Source organism: Podarcis muralis, chromosome 6 (genome assembly GCF_964188315.1).
Source record: "Podarcis muralis chromosome 6, rPodMur119.hap1.1, whole genome shotgun sequence".
NCBI lineage: Eukaryota > Metazoa > Chordata > Lepidosauria > Squamata > Lacertidae > Podarcis > Podarcis muralis.
This window is the reverse complement of record NC_135660.1, coordinates 38,286,369-38,304,733: the sequence shown is the minus strand read 5'-3', so window position 1 is coordinate 38,304,733 and position 18,365 is coordinate 38,286,369. Positions and strand designations below refer to the sequence as shown.

Here is an 18,365-nt window from a genome sequence, read left to right as displayed (position 1 = left end):
GTATACTGTGTTATTTATATGATGTTTGCCACTCTGAGCCTGGCTCCGGCCGGGGAGGGCAGGGTACAATTATTTTTTTTACTATTATTATTATTATTATTATTATTATTATTATTATTATTATTATGGTTGGCCTCATAAAGGTATTTCCCAAATACAGCCAACACAGCTCCATTTGCCTTTAATATTGTTATGAGTTTGGGGTGTTAAGCTGGGTGCCAGACCTCTCTAATCCCTGGATTCAGCAAGTGTCAGAATTGATCCAAGCCTTCTAATTCTTGTAACAGCCAGACTAGCCTCCTGGGGAGGTGGTAGCCTGGGTGAGAGCCATTAAGGCGGCTAAACGGACTTGGTGCAAGTCAGCAAATGGGTAGGGCCCCTTCCTTCAACAGAAAAAAGCCAAAGTTGAGAACAGAGAGTTGCGGTGATGTGACCTAGAAGTAAAGCAGCAAGGCACAGGGAGAGTCAGAGCAATGTTTGAGAGCAATGTTTGATTTCTGTTTGAATCCAAGGCTGTGCCTATGGGAGAAATAAGACCCTTTTGGGGTGTTTATGTTGTGAACCCCTCCATCATAGGCTCAGGTTGTATATATGTATAAATAAACCATATATCATAAAGACACTACAGTCTCTGCTGTGCCTTGATCCAACCCTGAGACCCTTGGAATCTCGCACTGCTCAGAAATTGGAGTGGCATGAAACATGTAACCTCTAGGATCTTCACATGTCCCTGGGATTTTGGATGTGAGATCTGTCTCTTCTGGATTTGTGAGAAATAGTAACACTATCCCACTACCTTGTGAAAACTGCAGGGAACAAAGAGACCTACAAAGGCAAATTGGATCCCACCCTCTTAGAGAGGAGCAGGGCTTACTTCAGGGTTTGAAACAACTGAAATCACTGAAGACCACAGTGGCGGCAGCGGGGGAAGGCATATTTGATTGTCTTCTCAAATCCAATTTGAAAAGTTGGGAAAATCTGATCTGCAAGATGACTCAAAACATGCACATTTTATTTGGAACTGAAGCTATTGACATAGGTCAGAGCTTTATTGGAGAAAGCAGAGGACCTTGGAAACAGAGACAGGCAGCATGTGGAGATGATGGGTTTAGATGGGGGAAAGTAAATGGGAGCACTCCATTAAGTGAATAAAAATGAGACCAAAAGTTATTTAGAGATGGCCCTGTTTGTTTTCAAGAAAATGTATCATAATATCACTGATAAGGTCAACTATGTTATAGGGCTGGGGGCCCCTTCAGAGGCTGTACAGCTTGTAGAGCATATAATTCCACACTGTATTCTGGGCATTAGCACAAGGGGCCCACGTTATTGGAAGCTGATACCATCTCCTGCATCAAAGCTGCAGCAATAGCCACTACTGTTCTGGCAGATGCACAGCCTGAAAATCTTGATCATATCTATAAACTTTCCAAGGCAGCAGGAGAGTAACCTCTGTGACCACAGCAGCTCCCATTCTGTTCTGCCACTGATCCCTAAATGTGCACCATCCAGCACAAACTAAACTGGCTGAAGTTCACTGAAATAAACAGGTTTATGGAAATACATTTTGTGTTCTGCAAAAATAAGATTACGACAAGAACTGACGGTTGTCTAACAGCAGTATTTAAAATGTTAGCATTTATTGTTGTTTTAGCAACACATTCCATTTTTGTCCATAACTGAACGATCTGAGCAAAGTATAAGATATAGTTAAAGAAAAGACCCTCTGCTTTTCTAGCACTTTAGATAAGCTGTAATGCTCAGTCAATTAACTGGAAATTTAAGACGAAGTGGAATACAGTATTCCTTGTTTCTTCTGAAGCAACAGCGAAACTCCTTAAAATCTAATTTATTCTAGCATCCCATGTCACAAGACGGTACAACACGCTGAACACAAGTTTGGAGAAAGAAATTGTAATACATTTATCAAAGTTAAATTAAAGCAAACTTGGTAAATGAATGTTAGTTCAATATTTGAATAAACCTGAAGAATCTGTAATTGAGGAAACACAATTATTTGAAGCACAACTTGAACTGGGAAAGTTAAGTTAGTAGAAGAGCAAATGTGATAATATTTAACCACTGTGTTGCTGGAATTGCAAGTTATATAATGGAATAGCAATGCAGAGCTGGGGAACATTTTACAGTCATGGAATCATACAGTTGGGAGGAACTTCAAAGATACCGTATTTTTCGCCCTATAGGACGCACTTTCCCCCCTCCAAAAATAAAGGGGAAATGTGTGTGCGTCCTATGGGGCGAATGCAGGCTTTCGCTGAAGCCTGGAGAGCAAGAGGGGTCGGTGCGCACTGACCCCTCTCACTCTCCAGGCTTCAGGAAGCTCTCCGCAAGCCTTGGGAGCCCGGCGCAACTTCCCACCGGGCTCCCAAGGCTTGTGGACAGCAAGCTCCGCAAGCTCTGGGAGCGATGGCGAGGTTGCGCAACCTCGCCGTCGCTCCCGGACCCGTTCTGGGGGCTGGGGTTGGGGGAAGCTCGGGCTTCCCCCACCACCAGCCCGGCAAGCTCCGGGAGCGATGGCAAGGTTGCGCAACCTCGCCTTCGCTCCCGGACGCCTAGCCCCAAGGCTAAAAACGAAGCCAGGACAGCTAGCGGGATCCATCCCGCTCACTGTCATGGCTTATTTGCTCTTTGGGGCTGGGGGGGGGGAATAATTTTTTTTCTTTATCCCCCCCCCCATAAGTGCGCCCTATGGGCCGGTGCGCCCTATAGGGCAAAAAATACGGTAATCTATTCCAGACCCTTATTGATAGAAGAAATCCACTATTACAGAATTTCTTATAGGTGGTCATTCCCAGGGAATAACTGATGGGTAGAGGGGATGCTTAATTATTCCTCCGACCAATGATTCTCCCTTGAAAATTGCCCACCCAAGGTGTCTTAACCAATTTCTCTCCAGATAGGGGACTGAGATGGAGGGGGGCATTTGCAGAAGAGAATTTCTGGGTGTGGAAAGATTAAGAACATCACTAGCATCTATTGATCTCTACCAAAGTCCCCTGCCTCCACCTGCTTGTGTCACATCAGGAAATGCAAGATTATGAATGTGCGTTTGTAGACATAACATGGCTCTGTCCTGAGTCCCTGACAAATCAAGAACAAGTAGAATATATACTTTATAGAAAAATATCAAATAGTGTCTGGTATCACCAAACATTCATCATGCTAGTTAACTGGTTTTAGAAAAGGCTTTTGACAGTGTGGGAAGGGTCCTTAGAGTTAAATACCAGCAAACTAAGATACCATATATATGACATGAATAAAGCATGATTTACATTCCAAGCTTAACCATGTTTATTCAAAACTGCTCGAGAGATTCAATGGCATTTACTTTTTAAGTGAATATGCTTAGGCTTTTCAGCCTAATGTTGCTCAAGAATCATTATACTGTAGTTAAAAGAAATATTCTTATGCAGCAGCATTTACAGATAAAACCCTCAAAATCCTTAAGATTAACAAAGAACAATCCCTGCATGCTAAAGTTTTTGTGCTTTCTGAAATAACAACATAATTCCCACATTACTTCATACTACATCTGTTAAACTATTACTCTCAATAATTTATCTACTATCAGTGGCCGCAGGTGGCGCTGTGGGTAAAACCTCAGTGCCTAGGGCTTGCCGATCGCATGGTCGGCGGTTCGAATCCCTGCGGCGGGGTGAGCTCCTGTCTTTCGGTCCCAGCTCCTGCCCACCTAGCAGTTCTAAAGCACCCTTAAGTGCAAGTAGATAAATAGGTACCGCTTTATAGCGGGAAGGTAAACAGCGTTCCGTGTGCTGCTCTGGTGCCGGTTCGCCGGAGCAGCTTTGTCATGCTGGCCACGTGACCCGGAAGTGTCTGCGGACAGCGCTGGCTCCCGGCCTCTAGAGTGAGATGAGCGCACAACCCTAGAGTCTGTCAAGACTGGCCCGTACGGGCAGGGGTACTTTTACCTTTATCAGTGGTCGCATACTGAGGATCATAGTGCTGAACTGATGAGCCTTTTCAAACTAAGCAGCTCTCTAAATCTTTCTCCTTTTGTGGTTTTCTATCATTTTAGATTTTAGTAAAACTACATTTTACTATTTCCTTTTCACATGGGGAGGGTAGTCAAAAATTGGTTCATCAATACTTTTGTTTCCCCACCCCATAGGAAAACCACTGGAGCTATACACTCCAGTGCAGGAGAGGGGAAACATGCAACTGTGGGAGAAGGATTTGTTGCAATTCACAGACGCTTTCCTAATATTGCTCTTTTAGAGTTGTAAAGCACGCAAAAGTATCCAAAGCAACCAAAACAATGCAACAAATGTTATAGCCTGAACTGAATGGGAGTTGTGTTGATGACAATAATTAATGTCAGGTTCAAATGACAACCCCTTGCACTGAAAGAATGTGTGAGAGGGGTCAGAGCCATATGGACTAGTTTCCCTGCCACATTTGGTGACCATAAACCTTCCATGCATTTGGAGCACATCAGAAGGGGTTCTGAGCATGTAATGGTGAATGCACATAGAGCTTCTCAGTGCAAGGAAGAACCCTGATTGGTATATGTGTATACCTTCTGACACGCTCCAACAGTGTGGGGGCAGAGCTGCCAAGTACATCATCAGAAAGAAGAGCTAGTCCCCATGGCCATGTGACTATACCGTGGTACCTCTGGTTACGTACTTAATTCGTTCCGGAGGTCCGTTCTTAACCTGAAACTGTTCTTAACCTGAAGCACCACTTTAGCTAATGGGGCCTCCCGCTGCTGCCGTGCCGCCAGAGCACAATTTCTGTTCTCATCCTGAAGCAAAGTTCTTAACCTGAAGCACTATTTCTGGGTTAGCAGAGTCTGTAACCTGAAGCGTATGTAACCTGAAGCGTATGTATCCTGAGGTACCACTGTAATGCACTTTTCAGTGGATGTTGGGAAGGTTTTGCCCAAACATCCATCACTATCCAATAAGTGCCTCTTGGCAGCTGCTCGGCTACCTTCTATAGGACAATCAAATATACAATGTCCAGTGTTCTCTGTATTAAAAAAAATGCAACATTTTAAGGTTCCAGTGCTAGGGAAATGTAATATTCCCACATCAGAAATTACACTGATCAGGAGAGGGATCTGGGTTGCTTGTAATAAATAAATAATAAGGTACCGTAGTAGTCATGATTAATAAGCCCCAATGTTTAGAGGCAGAATTCCTTAGATTACTAGATGCTATAATAACAGGGCATCACCTTCATGTCCTGCCTTTGAGTTTCCAGAAGAATCTAGCTTGCTACAGCTGGGGGCAGAATGTTGGACTAAATTGACCTTTTGCCTCATAGAGCAAGGTAGTTCTTCTTCATGTTGCCACATACCTATTGCACAATTAGAAAAGCGTGTTATCATTCAAGATCCCTGGTGCTCGGAAAATAAACAGTGAGTTTTTATTCATTTGCATAGATTTGGATATACTGGTAAACAAACAATGTCATAATTTAAACCACTATTTGCAACTGGGGGGAAGTGAGAAGATCAGCAGACAAGATAGGTGATTTGGGGCACTCTATGCCCCTTCAGCTACTCTTCACAAATGAATGCTGGCCCCACAAAAAATCTAAAAAGTAATCTCTCAAATGAATATTAAGGGCTAAATTGTTAAACAAGTCTTTGCATCTCCTATGCAGGTTTTTCCTGTTTGTGTTTTTAAAAATCCCTGAACATTAAATGCTATGAAACCTTTTAACGTCAAGTCTTGTTTGGCCCTGAGTCAGAGTTTTAGAACAGACAGCATCCATCTATTCCGGTAGTGGGGGGGTTTCTGGCAGCATTACCAGAGAGTCTTGTCCACAACAGTGATGAAATTTCACAAAGCGGAGGAGGAAATATGTTCTCCCTAGGACATTGTTTGATTATGCTCATCCATCATGCAGCGCTGACGGTGAAGACCAATTCAGATATATATGCACACCTTGTCACAGTTCCACAGCCAGACAGATATACCTTCATATTAAGCTCATATCAGCACACCTTCAGAGGCCCTATTTGTCCACTTCTCAATCCTGTCTTGCAGAGTTGTCTCCTTTTATGACATAAACAACATGTTTGGAATAAAAAGCCAGCATATTCGCCTGCTGCACAGCTTGTTCTGCCCTGTGAGTTCATATCTGCTGAAGCAACTCGCATCACCAGCAGCAAACATGCTTTGTACTAGGGAAAGGGCGCAGAGGGCTGCAGCAGCACTCAAGAGAGAGTGGACATGTTGGATGATGAGCCTTCAAGTGATTGATGCTGAGCCAAGGTCTATCGTCGGGGGGGGGGGGGGCGGTGAGGGAGGCTGTCAAGCAAGTCAACCCAGTGTCTCTGCCCCCTTTGCTGCACTTCTTGGAGTACTCCTTGATTCCAACTGATACAATAGTGACTGAAAAAACAGCGAGGAAGTGTGGGAGTGTTTCTTTATATGGCCTGATCCTATGATCTGGGACTTAGTTATTGGAAGGATCAGGATCTGGCTCGAGGGTCCCAACCGTAGCACTAGACCAGAAATTAGGAAGCTGCACCAAGAGCTCTCCATCAAAGCTAGCACAGAGCTTAACCACATTTCCTCCTAACCCACTGCCTTCTAGGTGTGGCACAAGCAAAAGTGTGGATGAACACACCCACAAATGGTTGTTGTGAGGATAAAAGGGGGTGAGGCATATATGCCACCCTGAGCTTCTTGGAGAAAGGGCACACTACAAATGCAATAAGTACATACGTAGCTAACTTATCCTGAATTAGGCCCTGGGTCCAATTGAGCTCACTATTGTCTACTCTTATATAGTGGTTCTCCAGGGTTTCAGACAGAAGCCTTTCTCAGCCCTGTCTGGGGATGCCAGAAATTGAACCTGGGACTCCCTGCATGCAAAGCATGAACTTTACCATGCTATGTCATTCCATGATTGATTCATTCATTTTCAAAATTTATTAATTTGTTTCAGAAGGTTTAAACCCCACCCTTCTGTTGCAATCCCAATGCTCAGGACAGGAATGAGTTGGCCATGCCAGCAGTTGCGAATGTTGTGATAGGAAAATAGCCCATAAAGCACTTGAGTGTGGCAGAGGCTTTAGCCCAGGGATAGACAATCTGTGGTCCATGCAGGTGCTGTTGGAAACCAAGTCCCAGCAGTCCAGCCAGCAATAATATCCGGAGGGCTGCATGTTTCCCATCCCTGCCATAAGTGATCCGCATGGTTTGCACGCAGAAGATGCCAGATCCAAACCTCTTGTTTTCAGAAGGATCAGGGAGTAGGGTGGGGAATAACCCTGGATTGCTAGCTGCCAGTCAGAGTAGTACACAATACAGGGCTAGATGGGCCATCTGAGTGTAAGGCAGCTTATGGTTCTGGCAACAGGAGTGGTGAGGCAGGCAAACAAGCAACTTTGCAACACAACATACGGGAAGCATTTTACCCTCCTGAAAGCCATGTATGCCGGTGCAACTGCAAACCTACCTTCCACAAAATCAAATGGTTGGGAGAGAGGGAGAATTTGGAGTTGGATACAGGCAAGTCTGGAAGAGAGCTCTGCCTGAGACCCCAGGTACTCACTCCTAATAGTCAGAGCAAACAAGTCTAGGAGGCAAATGGAGGAAACATTTGCATCTCCATATGCAAATGTATATAATATGTTCAAGAAAGCCAAACACCTCATAGATATCAGCTTCTGAAAATTGTGTGTTGCAAAAGGTGCTTTGCATGATGCAAAACTGACAGTAGAAAACAATTGGTCTTAAAAAGACTGTGATTATGAAGTCACATACATTCCCTCCCCACAAATTGACAAGCCTGGATTTGAAGCTGCTTAAACAATGGCCCACCGAATATCAATTTGCCAACTCTACATCTATGCCACTTCTGTTATGGGGTGGAGGGGAGCCATTGCAGTTCTGTATATGGTTGTTTGTGGCTGTATGCATTTATAGATGTATTCAATGTTTTACAATGAATCATTTACATTTCATTATTTAAATACATCCTTATCCATTTAAATAACGTTTTACCACTTAAAACGTTACAAAGGCATGTGACACCCCCAATGTGCAACAAGTTGTCTTTTACGCCATAGGTCACCTCAGACACTACTTGGGTAAAAACTCCCAGTCCTTCTCTCATTCCTCCTTTTAGATGTCTATAAAGAGGGTTGTTCTTATACCCATTTTACAGATGGGAATTGAGGCTCAGCCTGCAATATTGCTTTCAAAAGTGGCGAACTGGCGGTGGTTTTCGTTTTTCTTTTGCAAGCTGAGAGAAAAACACAAGATGCATTCCAAACCATAAGACGTGCCAAGTGTTATATATAAAAGACGTTCTGGTTTCATGATTATGTCTAGGGCCCTTCAGACGTTACAAAAATTATTAAAGCAGGTGGCATTTTGACACAGGAACTACCATGTGAGATCGACATGCACATCACTGCATGTGGTACCCTTGCGTGCATTGATGCCCTGTGTACATGCTCTGGGAAACAACAATTGGGACTGTGGCTTTCCAGCCTTTATATACTGAGAGTAAATGCTCCCCACAACAAGACCCAAAGAAAACCAAAAATAACTACAACTACCACCAAACGCCCTTACATTTCTTATTCACATGTGATCTAGTCATGGGTTTCGCAGCACTTCACTTCCTGCGCCTGTCCATCCACCAGGGATGCTGTGACACATGAAGCGGCCTTGAGCGCCCTTGTCCCTGCGCCACCCTCACTCTCAGGAACTCCGGGGAATGGGAAGCATCTTCCCCATTCCCCGGTGCCCTTGCCAAGTGAGTGTGGGCTTCTGAGTGCAGCTGAGCCCAGAGACTCAGCTGCTACGGCTGCTGCCTGGCATGTGCCTGCTCCTCTGGGACAGGAAGGCAAGGCATCAGGAGCCCTGGGGCAAGTCGAGCAAAGCAGCAGGCAAACTCCTCTTACCTGGGCGCCTCCTGCCCGCCTGTGGGCCCATCTAGTGGCCTTGGGACCTGGCGATGCCCAGGCAGCCCCAGCGCGGCTCCTCTCTGGTGCCAAGGCCCGCCGCTGCCCGCGGGGCCCTTCCCCGCCACTGCAGACATGCTGAGCTAATTTTATCGGTCCCCTTTCCCCATCGCCGGGGGAGCCTCCGTCCCTCCTCCTCCTCCAGCCCCCACCTCCTTTCCTCCCGCCCGCCGCAGCCAGGCAGCAGCAGCGCTAGAAAATAGCACATCGCCCACTCATCCCCAGGCTCCTTCTTCAAGGAAAATATTTATATTATTATGCCACAGAGAGGGTTTCCATGGCACTGATGACTTTCACACTGTTGCCGTGACAACCACTTGAGGCCATCTTGGACGGGCTGAGAATACCCACTTCCTAGACAAATAAGGCGAGCAGCCGCCGAGGGGAGGGGAGGCCAGGGGTGGGGTAAGGGGAGAAGATCGCCCTTCTCCCCCTCGGTCCTCCCCTTCTGTCTTCTTCTTCTTCTTCTCCTCCTGGCCTGCTGCTCTCCCCCTAGCGGAAGCCCGACGGGCGTTTCTCGCGCAGGAACCGCCAGCGCTTGGCGTCAACTTTCCGGTGCAAACGTCTCGAAATGAATGAGACTCCCTCTTCTGAAGGGCAACCCTTTCAGCTTCTTCGTGTCTGCAAGGCATGGGGGGGGGGGGGCCGTGCAGGAATGCGGGGGGCAGCGGGAGGAGACAGAGCCAGAAGGCTGCCCCCCCCTCAAATATTGCGCTTGATGCAGAGGAAGTAAAATTGCGCCCAGTTAGGGTACCATAGCTCATGAAGCTGGCTTATGGAGTCCAAGTGTGACGAGCTTCGGGTTTTTGTTTAATTTTTTTTTTTGAAGGGCTCATTAGTTGCCTAGATCCAGATGCATATCGAAGGTCTGGAAGACCTATTTCTGAAAGTAGCGTTACCCAAAGAATGTTCAGCTGCATTCCCATATGGGTTGCATCAGTTGAGAGCGCCTTTAGTAACCTGAAACTGGTAAAGCGAGGATGGGGAGGACCACTGATGCGCGGGAGAAGTAAAGTGTGCAGCGGATAGTGGGCGGGGCCGGAGCCTAAAGTGGGCGGAACCTTCCCATCTCCCTCCCTCCCCCGCACCCTTTCTCACTTTCTCTTGTGGTCACCTGGACATGCTTCTTCCCCCAAAAGCTGGACTCTTGTCCCTGATCTTGTTATATGCAGTTTGAAGTGAGGTACAAACAACAACAACACCTTGGCAAATCTCGATTCTTTGATGGTCTGTAATTTCCTGAGTTTGTCAAATATTCCTTTAGCATTCCAGTAGAGTAGATGAAGGGAAAATTCATTCATAATCGTGAATGCCAATTCACAGGATAGGGAAGCCATTTCTCTGTCTACTGAGTTTTTATGGTTTTTTAAGGACTGGATCGTCATTAAGTGCTTACATACAAAACTATGGCATATGTTATGGTACTGCCATAAAACTGCTAGCGCATTTGCAAAGCTAAGCCAAGCTCAGTATGGTTTCAAGTTGGATGGGGAACAAAAAATTGAGTTACCGTATATCTGGTCCCTTCCAACTCTACAATTCTATGATTCTATGATATTTCATGTACTTAAATATGCTACTGACATGGGGGCAAGAGGAGGGCCTCAAGACGACTGATGGTTTGTTGGTTGCATTTATATCCCATCTTTTTCTCCAGGAAGCTCAAGGTGCTGTTCAAGGTGGTTCTCCCACTGCTCATTTAATCGTCACAATAAATTCTACTCAGAGTAGACCCATTGAAATTAAGTTATTCATCCCCATTAATGTTAACGGGTCTACTCTGAGTAGAACTAATGTTGGATACAACCGTATGTTCCACTTTGGCCCCAGGTTACTTCTCTGGGGGCTTGTTGACACTGTGTACCTTTGCTTTGAAAGGGATGCTAGAGTTTTATCCTCCACCACTATCACTCCCCCCCTTTTTTTCTTTCTCTACCTGTAGTCAAGATAGATGCTGATCAGCTTAAATGAAAGCAGTCAGTGCATGGTGAACAACATTTCAAGGACAACAGGTTCCTGCCCTCCATCGCTTGTGTAAGAGCTGCTGCAGTCTTGCTACAGCTGCCTCCAGTTTTCCTGCTTGCCGTGAAGGACTGGAACTTTGATTTTTATGCAGCTCTTAACAGGGATTGAAAAGTGATGGGGGTACAAGGGTGGATTGAGGGTGGTGGTGGGCTCTAGATATGAAAGTGATGAGGGTCATCCATGTAAGCAGCAATGCCCTGGTTTTCTTTATGGTATCAGCAGAGGAAACTATGGATCTCAGGGATCTTGCATTTAAAGATCATGGAAAACCTGAAATTTTTACTTGGTGTCATTGCCACACCCATGTGTCTTGGCTTTGTTTTCATTTTTAGCTGAGCAATTTGGACATTTAAAGCATCCCCCATACAAAGAATCCAAGGGGCTATAGTTTGTTAAAGGTGGTGAGAATTGGAGCTCTGTTGGGGGTAAACTAAGGTGCCCAGGATTAGGAGAGTGAGAAAGACATGCCTTAAATGCATGTGTGAATTGTGCTGAAATGATGAATTGGTAGAGGATACATGTAAAAATATTGAGAAACCAGAAAGGCCTGTGCCCTCAGCTCATGCTTTTGACCAGAGCCATGATGTGCTGGTGGATTTATTATATTATTGTCCAGTCTGCTTGGGTGCCCTTCCTGATAATTCCACTCAGGGTTCAGTCAGTCTCTCCATCTCCTCTGTTCTCCCCTGCCATGTTGTCTCCCTCCTTTCACCACCGTGGGAAATCAGACAGTGCATTTGGCCATTCATGAATGAAAGAGAAATCAAAAACAAACACATCATATTTATAAATGGAGACAGACCGGGTTGGGGGGGACTTCCTGTCTGAAGTGACAGGCAATCTGTGGGAATGAACAGTGTTTTCTTTACTACTATATTAATAATTATTTACATAGCTTGGTTAAGCCTGCAAAGGTCTTTATTATTGCTCATTCATGTCCAACAGAACCCTCTGAGCTAAAATCATTACTATGTTCATTAGGCAAGAACCAAGAGTCCTCACAGAGCGGAGCTATAATTTTGAAGACAGATCTTCCAGGCTCATGGCTAACACCCTATTTCCTAGATAACATATTCAGCGCTTGAAACATGAACTTCAGTCTATCCACTAAGAGACAGATCCACACCAAACATTTAAAGCTTATTCAACACACATTTAAAGAACGTGATTTTCTCAAAAGAATCCTGGGAATTGTAGTTTCCCATTACACAGAGCTACAATTCCCAGTACTCTTAACAAATTACAGTTCCCAGGATTCTTTGAGGGAACTCATGTGTTTTAAATGTGCATTGGATGTGTTTTAAACCATCACAACCTATCTTCCTAGATATATAAAAATCTAAGGCTATCATTGTACAAAATGGTTTACTTACAAAACTTTTCAAAGGTTGGGTTCATGTACTTTTCCATAAAGCAGTCAGAAAAATTGCACAGGCAGTAAAACACTGCTTAGTTACAAGAGGTAAAAGTTTCTAAACTATTGGTAGAGAAAAATGCTAGTTTCAAACTTTGTTCTGGTCTGAAACAAAAGAGGCTAGTTACAGCCATATGCTGGAACAACCATCTCAGAGCTTCTTACACACTGAAATCCTGGTGGAGAGAGACAGATAACAAATGTCTTAATGCACTAATTAAATTCAAACATGCTAGAAATCTATGAGGCTGGAATCCTACAGCTTGGAGACTGACCTCAAGCAAGACAACATGCCATGATGATCATTCCTGCATAGATGTACCAAAAGCAAGTTTGGAAATAAGTCCTCACTCAGAGAAAGTGTCACTTGTTGTATCCTGTTTTAGGAAGTCAGGGAAACAGCAGTCCACCAGTCCAGAAGGCAGTACCTTTGTTTCTCTAAGATTCTGAGATGCACCACAATGATGGGTTGTGGTGGACAGCTCAAAGAAAGCAACAACTCAGTATGCAGCAGCTGGGGTGGGGAAGGAGAGAAGGCAAAGCCCAAGTTAGGAATCAGAAACAAAACTTCCAATATAATAACATCCTTATATACTTAGAAATAGTGAGTTCTGCTCACCTCCATGTCTAAAAGGTTATAGAAGAGCTGGAAATGGGGCAGAAAAGAGCAGTCAAAATGAACAGGGAGTTGGAGCACATTCCCAATGAGAAACGTTTAAAGCATCTGGGGCCTTTTGCTGTGGGGGGGGGGGACTCTTCATTTTGTGCTTTTGGCTGTCTCTAGAATCAGTACAGCAGCTGGCAAAATCAATGTAATAGTCTGGGGTGCCTGTTCAGGGCTGGGCCCACTCTAGGCAGAGTGAAACAGCTCCTCAGGCAGCTGATTTTGGGTGTCATGAACAAGTAGCAAATTGTAGGTTATTTAACTTATAGTCATCAATCTTTTTTTTTTGCTGCCAGGCACATTAAGAAGCATTTGTGCTTCAAGTGCCAAAATAACTTGATTTGCCTTGGATAATGCGCACCGAAACTTGGAGGAGGGGGATAATTTGCTGTTCTGCCTCCTGCAGCAATAACTCTTGGGCCTGCCTTGCCAGCCCCTTCCATACCCAAGGAAGGAAGGAAGGAAGGAAGGAAGGAAGGAAGGAAGGAAGGTAGCAGAAACGTAGCTGGATAAAACCTCCTTCAGTGAGGAGCTTGCTGGGGAAAGCAGATAAGATATTATGAGCTCCCTAGAAAAGGACGCACTGCAGTGGCTCCGGAGAGCTTCTCCTTCAGAGTGGGAAAATAGGCAGCAAACTAGGCATGGGATACCTTCGGCTCATGGGGCATCTCTGACGCCATTTTATGCAAGCCATATCCATCTGAAGTCATGGCCATAACCATCTCACACGATCTCATGCCATATAGGTAAAGGTGTGGCTGTTGGAAATAATTGGAAGGGACCCCAAGGATCATCTAGTCCAACTGATTCTCTTCCTCAGATTCCAGCCCCTCCCTCTATTCCTCCAGAATTTCTTTATCGCACAGTAGCAAACCCACAGCGGATCCTAACTTCTGCTTCACTGGGGAGAGCCATTTTCCAACTCTTCCTCCTCTCCCTGCATCGCATTGTAAATTAGCCTTCTACAGCTTCATGGGGAAAGGGGAAGGATGGAGCTCCCGATTGCCATTCACTTTTTCATTGTTCTCTCTGGTTGAAGCCCAGACATGCTGGGAGGCTGGAAGCTTCAATGGCGCCCCTCTGGAGGCTTCACCTGGGGCAGAAACCCTGACTACACACTCCCCACCCCCAGCTATGGCTCTGTAACTTCACATCAGCTGCCTTAATGCCAAGTAGGAGATAAACAAAGGCAGAGCTCTCAGACAGGCAGCTGATGATGGCCAGCTTTTAGCTGATGAAAACCACATCCATCCTTGTCCAGGTCCTAGTCCTATCCTTGGAGCTTCTTCCACAGCCTGCTTAATTAGATACTCTCATCTAGAAAATCTATATGATGGAACAATATCGTGGCAGAAATGAACACACCTCCATTCCTGATCCATTTGAAGAACATCATCTCTTAATGACTGCAGAATCCATCAGAGGATGCAGATGCAAGAAGAGGACCATCTATCACAGTGAATATTATAAAGCAACTAGAATCTTGTGGCTTAGAAGAGTTTCTGGGAAATGAGGAGTTTCTTGGAATGTAACAGTGACTCACTGAAAGGATTTACCAGCAAATAGATCCAGGTTGTTCGACATTAACAGAGCCCCATAATGTTGGGCAGTTTGCATACTGGAAATGCATGGCGGCTATTGCTTTCGTTGTAACTGTTCTCCTTACTCCTTCTCTTCTATTTCCTTCCAGCCAAATCGTCCCCTGTGGCTGAGGTGCACTAATATTTTCTGTTGCACCGGTCAACCTGTCAATGACAAGGCTTAATTACTCTGAATAACTGTTGTAAGGATAGGGCAGTCTCCTGTTCCAGCACCAACTCTGCAGGGTAGGCTAGTATGCCTGGAAACTCGTCCTAGTCCCCCCCCTCTCTCTGCTACAACCATTCACCAATGTGTCCAAGGCATTGTGCCCTCCAAGGCATTGTGTAGACCCAGTTGCCTAAGCCATAAGAGAGGTTAACTAGCCTTTGAGTGTGTTCAGAAACCAGTACAGCCCAGTAATCCAATTAAGCAGTTTATTCAAAGGGTAAAAAGGAAGACGAGAGGAGAAGCAGCCAGTATGCTGCTTGTGATACAAAAATACTGGTCTAAATAATCCTACACTTAATCCAAACTAACACTGCAAGTTTATGCTGAATGGTCACCTCCGACTCTAACAAACTTCAAGAATATGTTGCAGGTTGGAGGAATGAAGAAGGGCAAATGACACTGTTTGCAACAGTCCACTTTGGGGGGCTTGATTGACAGCTGGTGATACTCCACCAATCACAAGCCAGTCATATTCACCAGGTAGAGGGTTGACAGCTTTTGCAAGTTGGGAGATGGCTATCAGGGCTGCCATATGTCCGGATTTCCCTGGATATTACTGGGATTTCAAAGGTGGAATTTCCAAAAAGTGGTACTTTGTCTTTGATCTTAGGCAAGTAAATCTGAAAAAAGCTCAACAACTTTCGGAGTGTCCTGGTTTTTACTTTTTGAAATATGGCAACCCTAATGGCTATCTCAGTGTTGGTTACAGATAGGTAGCCGTGTTGGTCTGCCATAGTCAAAACAAAAAAAATTCCTTCCAGTAGCACCTTAAAGACCAACAGTGTTGGATATCACTGAAGTCCCCACACTCCACCTGTTGCTGTGTATTTGGGAACACTGCAGCAAGGATATGCCTGACTCACTCAGGCAGAATGGAGGGCGAGTGATTAGAGCTTTTCTCCACAGCTGGTTTGCTAATCAGTGAAGAACACCCCTCCTCATTCTTTTCCACCCATAGTGTTTATCATCCCCGTAACAGTCATCTTTTTCAAACAAAGGCAATAATTATCCACAAATTTACAATTGTTCCTTGTCAGTTACTCCATTCTTTGTTTCACCTTGGTCATACACTCATGGCCTCACCATGCCAGCTGCATGCTGCAAAATCTCTTATTGTTTGTTTGGATGTTTCTGAAAACCTGATGCGAGACATTTTGACCATATTTGCATAATTCCACCAATGTTTTTCTAGTCTTTCTTCAAAGAGCATGAGCAAAAAAAGAAAGAAAGATATGCTTTGCTGGTTTAAGGTGTGCTCAGGATGCACACTGTGAAAATAAAAGTTCTCCAAGTGCAGGTCCCTGGTTGTTGACAAAGGGCCAGCCTCTATGTGCCCTTAAATTTTGGTTCTAAAAATGCAAATAGCATCAGGGTGAGGGGATTACAGTATGAAGGGGGGATGTAACTCTTTCCTAAGGAATATTCCTCCTGTGAAGTTGGTATTTGCTATGCAGGGAAATCTCCGATTAACACCTAAGGTCATGACACAGCATCTAATGTATAACACAGCTCCACCAATGAAACACAATTCACATGTATCAAGATGCACAGCATGGGTGGGTGTCACAATGACAATAGAACCATGAGCACATAAGGGGCAGCTGGGTGTCAGGGAACTTTTGTGGAAAGGGCACTTTGCAAAAAGCAGGTTTGGGGAAATTGTGGCCTTCCAGATGTTGAACTACAACGCTCTGAATCTCTGACCCCTAGCTATGCTGGTGGGGACTGATAGAAGCTGGAGTACCACAGCCACAGGTCCCCCATACCTGGCAAAATGAAGCACAAGCAGCCAAGGAGAACAATGAAGAGCAGATTATTGACATGAATGTATCCTTAGGTATCTTGCTGTATTCCAATCATAAGTGCACATAGGAACTTGTTCCATCCCAGCAGCTTTAATGGAGGCTAACAAGGACTGCGGATGCCAGGGGGTGTACCAGTGAGAGTGAGACCATACCTTACAGCAAAATTCCTGAATATCCACAGGGTTTACAATTGTAGTCATTCTCAGGAAAACTCAATCTCTCAGTGGCCACTGGGTCCGGGACAGTGTACTGATGTGCTGTGTAGCAGCAAATAAGCATAACAGCCCAGAAGGATGTCAAGCATTCTGGTGGGGATCTGCCTCTTTTCCTGCCTCTGTGTGTTGCCACTACTCCCACAAACACCAGGAAAGGCCTTAAGCAGAAGAGTAGGTGGGCGCTGGGGGGAACTCATGAGGAGAGTACTTGAGGATTGGTGTGGGAGGATGAAAGCTGGGAATTTTTCTTCAGCGCAAATTTTAACCCAAAGTGGAAAAGAATTTCAGGGTGTTAAAAGCTCAGCTCTTGTTTGAATCGGATTGGCATCCCTTGTGCAAAAAAATCAGTGCATCTCTTGCCTTAGGCCCTTATCCCCTCCTGAGTCCTCATGGAACTCAATTTTTCGCAAATGAATTTTGTCCATTGCTTTTATCCTGACAACATTCTGTTTATTTTCTTTCCATGCCTGTTATTAAGCCCTCCTGTTTCACAGGGCACTTCCAGATTTTCAGTATTTTCAGGTGGGATTCAATCACCTATCAGCAAATCCAGTTTGTGCAATTAAAGTTGTTTTGGAGGACTCGTGTAAGAAATCTGCTTCTTCAAAGGATTGAAATTTTGATATAACATTGTCTAAACTCCTCATAAGCAAATCAAAATGAATGTCCTAACTTCTCTAAGAACTAATTAAGATGAATGCTCAGTATTCCAGGTCACCTGGAAATGCCCACAGTTCTTCAAAAAACCAAACATACACAACAAAAATAAACTTTTAAAAACCATTGTGAATTCTGCACTGACTGAAATCTTATGCCTTTCCAAAAATTTCCCAGGGGGGCTGTTAAATAGCTTTTGGAAGACAGTCTTCAAAACAAGTTAGCTAACATGTTCTTTTCAGGCTTTTATATATACTTCAAGATGATGGCACCATCGTGTGGTCATTTTTATTTTCTTTCTTTTTTACTGTTAATATTGTAATGGACAAATTAATCTCTGTTGTTACAATTACTATTTTAACCTCATATAACAAAGTAGATATTATTCCGACACCTCTTCTTGTGATCCAGATGTAAATATGGAAGGGGACACCATGGTGTAACTGCAATGGCTGACTTCCATTTCTCTCTAACACATTTTGCCATATGAAAACTGGGTTTTGCTGCTCAGTTTATTGTTGCTCTGACAACCCCCCCCCCCCAAAAAAAACCCCTATAGGAATCTCTGTCTCTCCACACACACAAGGAGGCACCCGTTTAAATTCCGCTACAATGCTTCTAGTGCTTTGGTTGCCTTATTCCAGCATAATGCTTATATCAGGGTCCCGGAGGATTGAGATGGCAGGCACCACCAGCAATAGTTGCTGCTAGACTGACCTCTCTGTCTGCTGCTGAGCCTGCCACTCTCAAAGATCAGGGAAGGATGGAGAGCTGAAGAAAGGAGCAGAGGGAGCCCACCATG

General features: G+C 44.7%; 1 protein-coding gene across 1 annotated transcript in view; it reads right to left on the bottom strand.

The window, feature by feature from the left end:
* The window catches only part of DGKG (diacylglycerol kinase gamma), a 184,857-nt gene extending 175,723 nt beyond the window's left edge, over positions 1–9,134 (bottom strand). The window contains exon 1 of the mRNA XM_077930029.1: positions 8,915–9,134. The gene's annotated coding sequence lies outside the window, so the exon portion shown is untranslated. The remainder of the gene's footprint in view (positions 1–8,914) is intronic.
* Between the last annotated feature and the right edge of the window lie 9,231 nt (positions 9,135–18,365).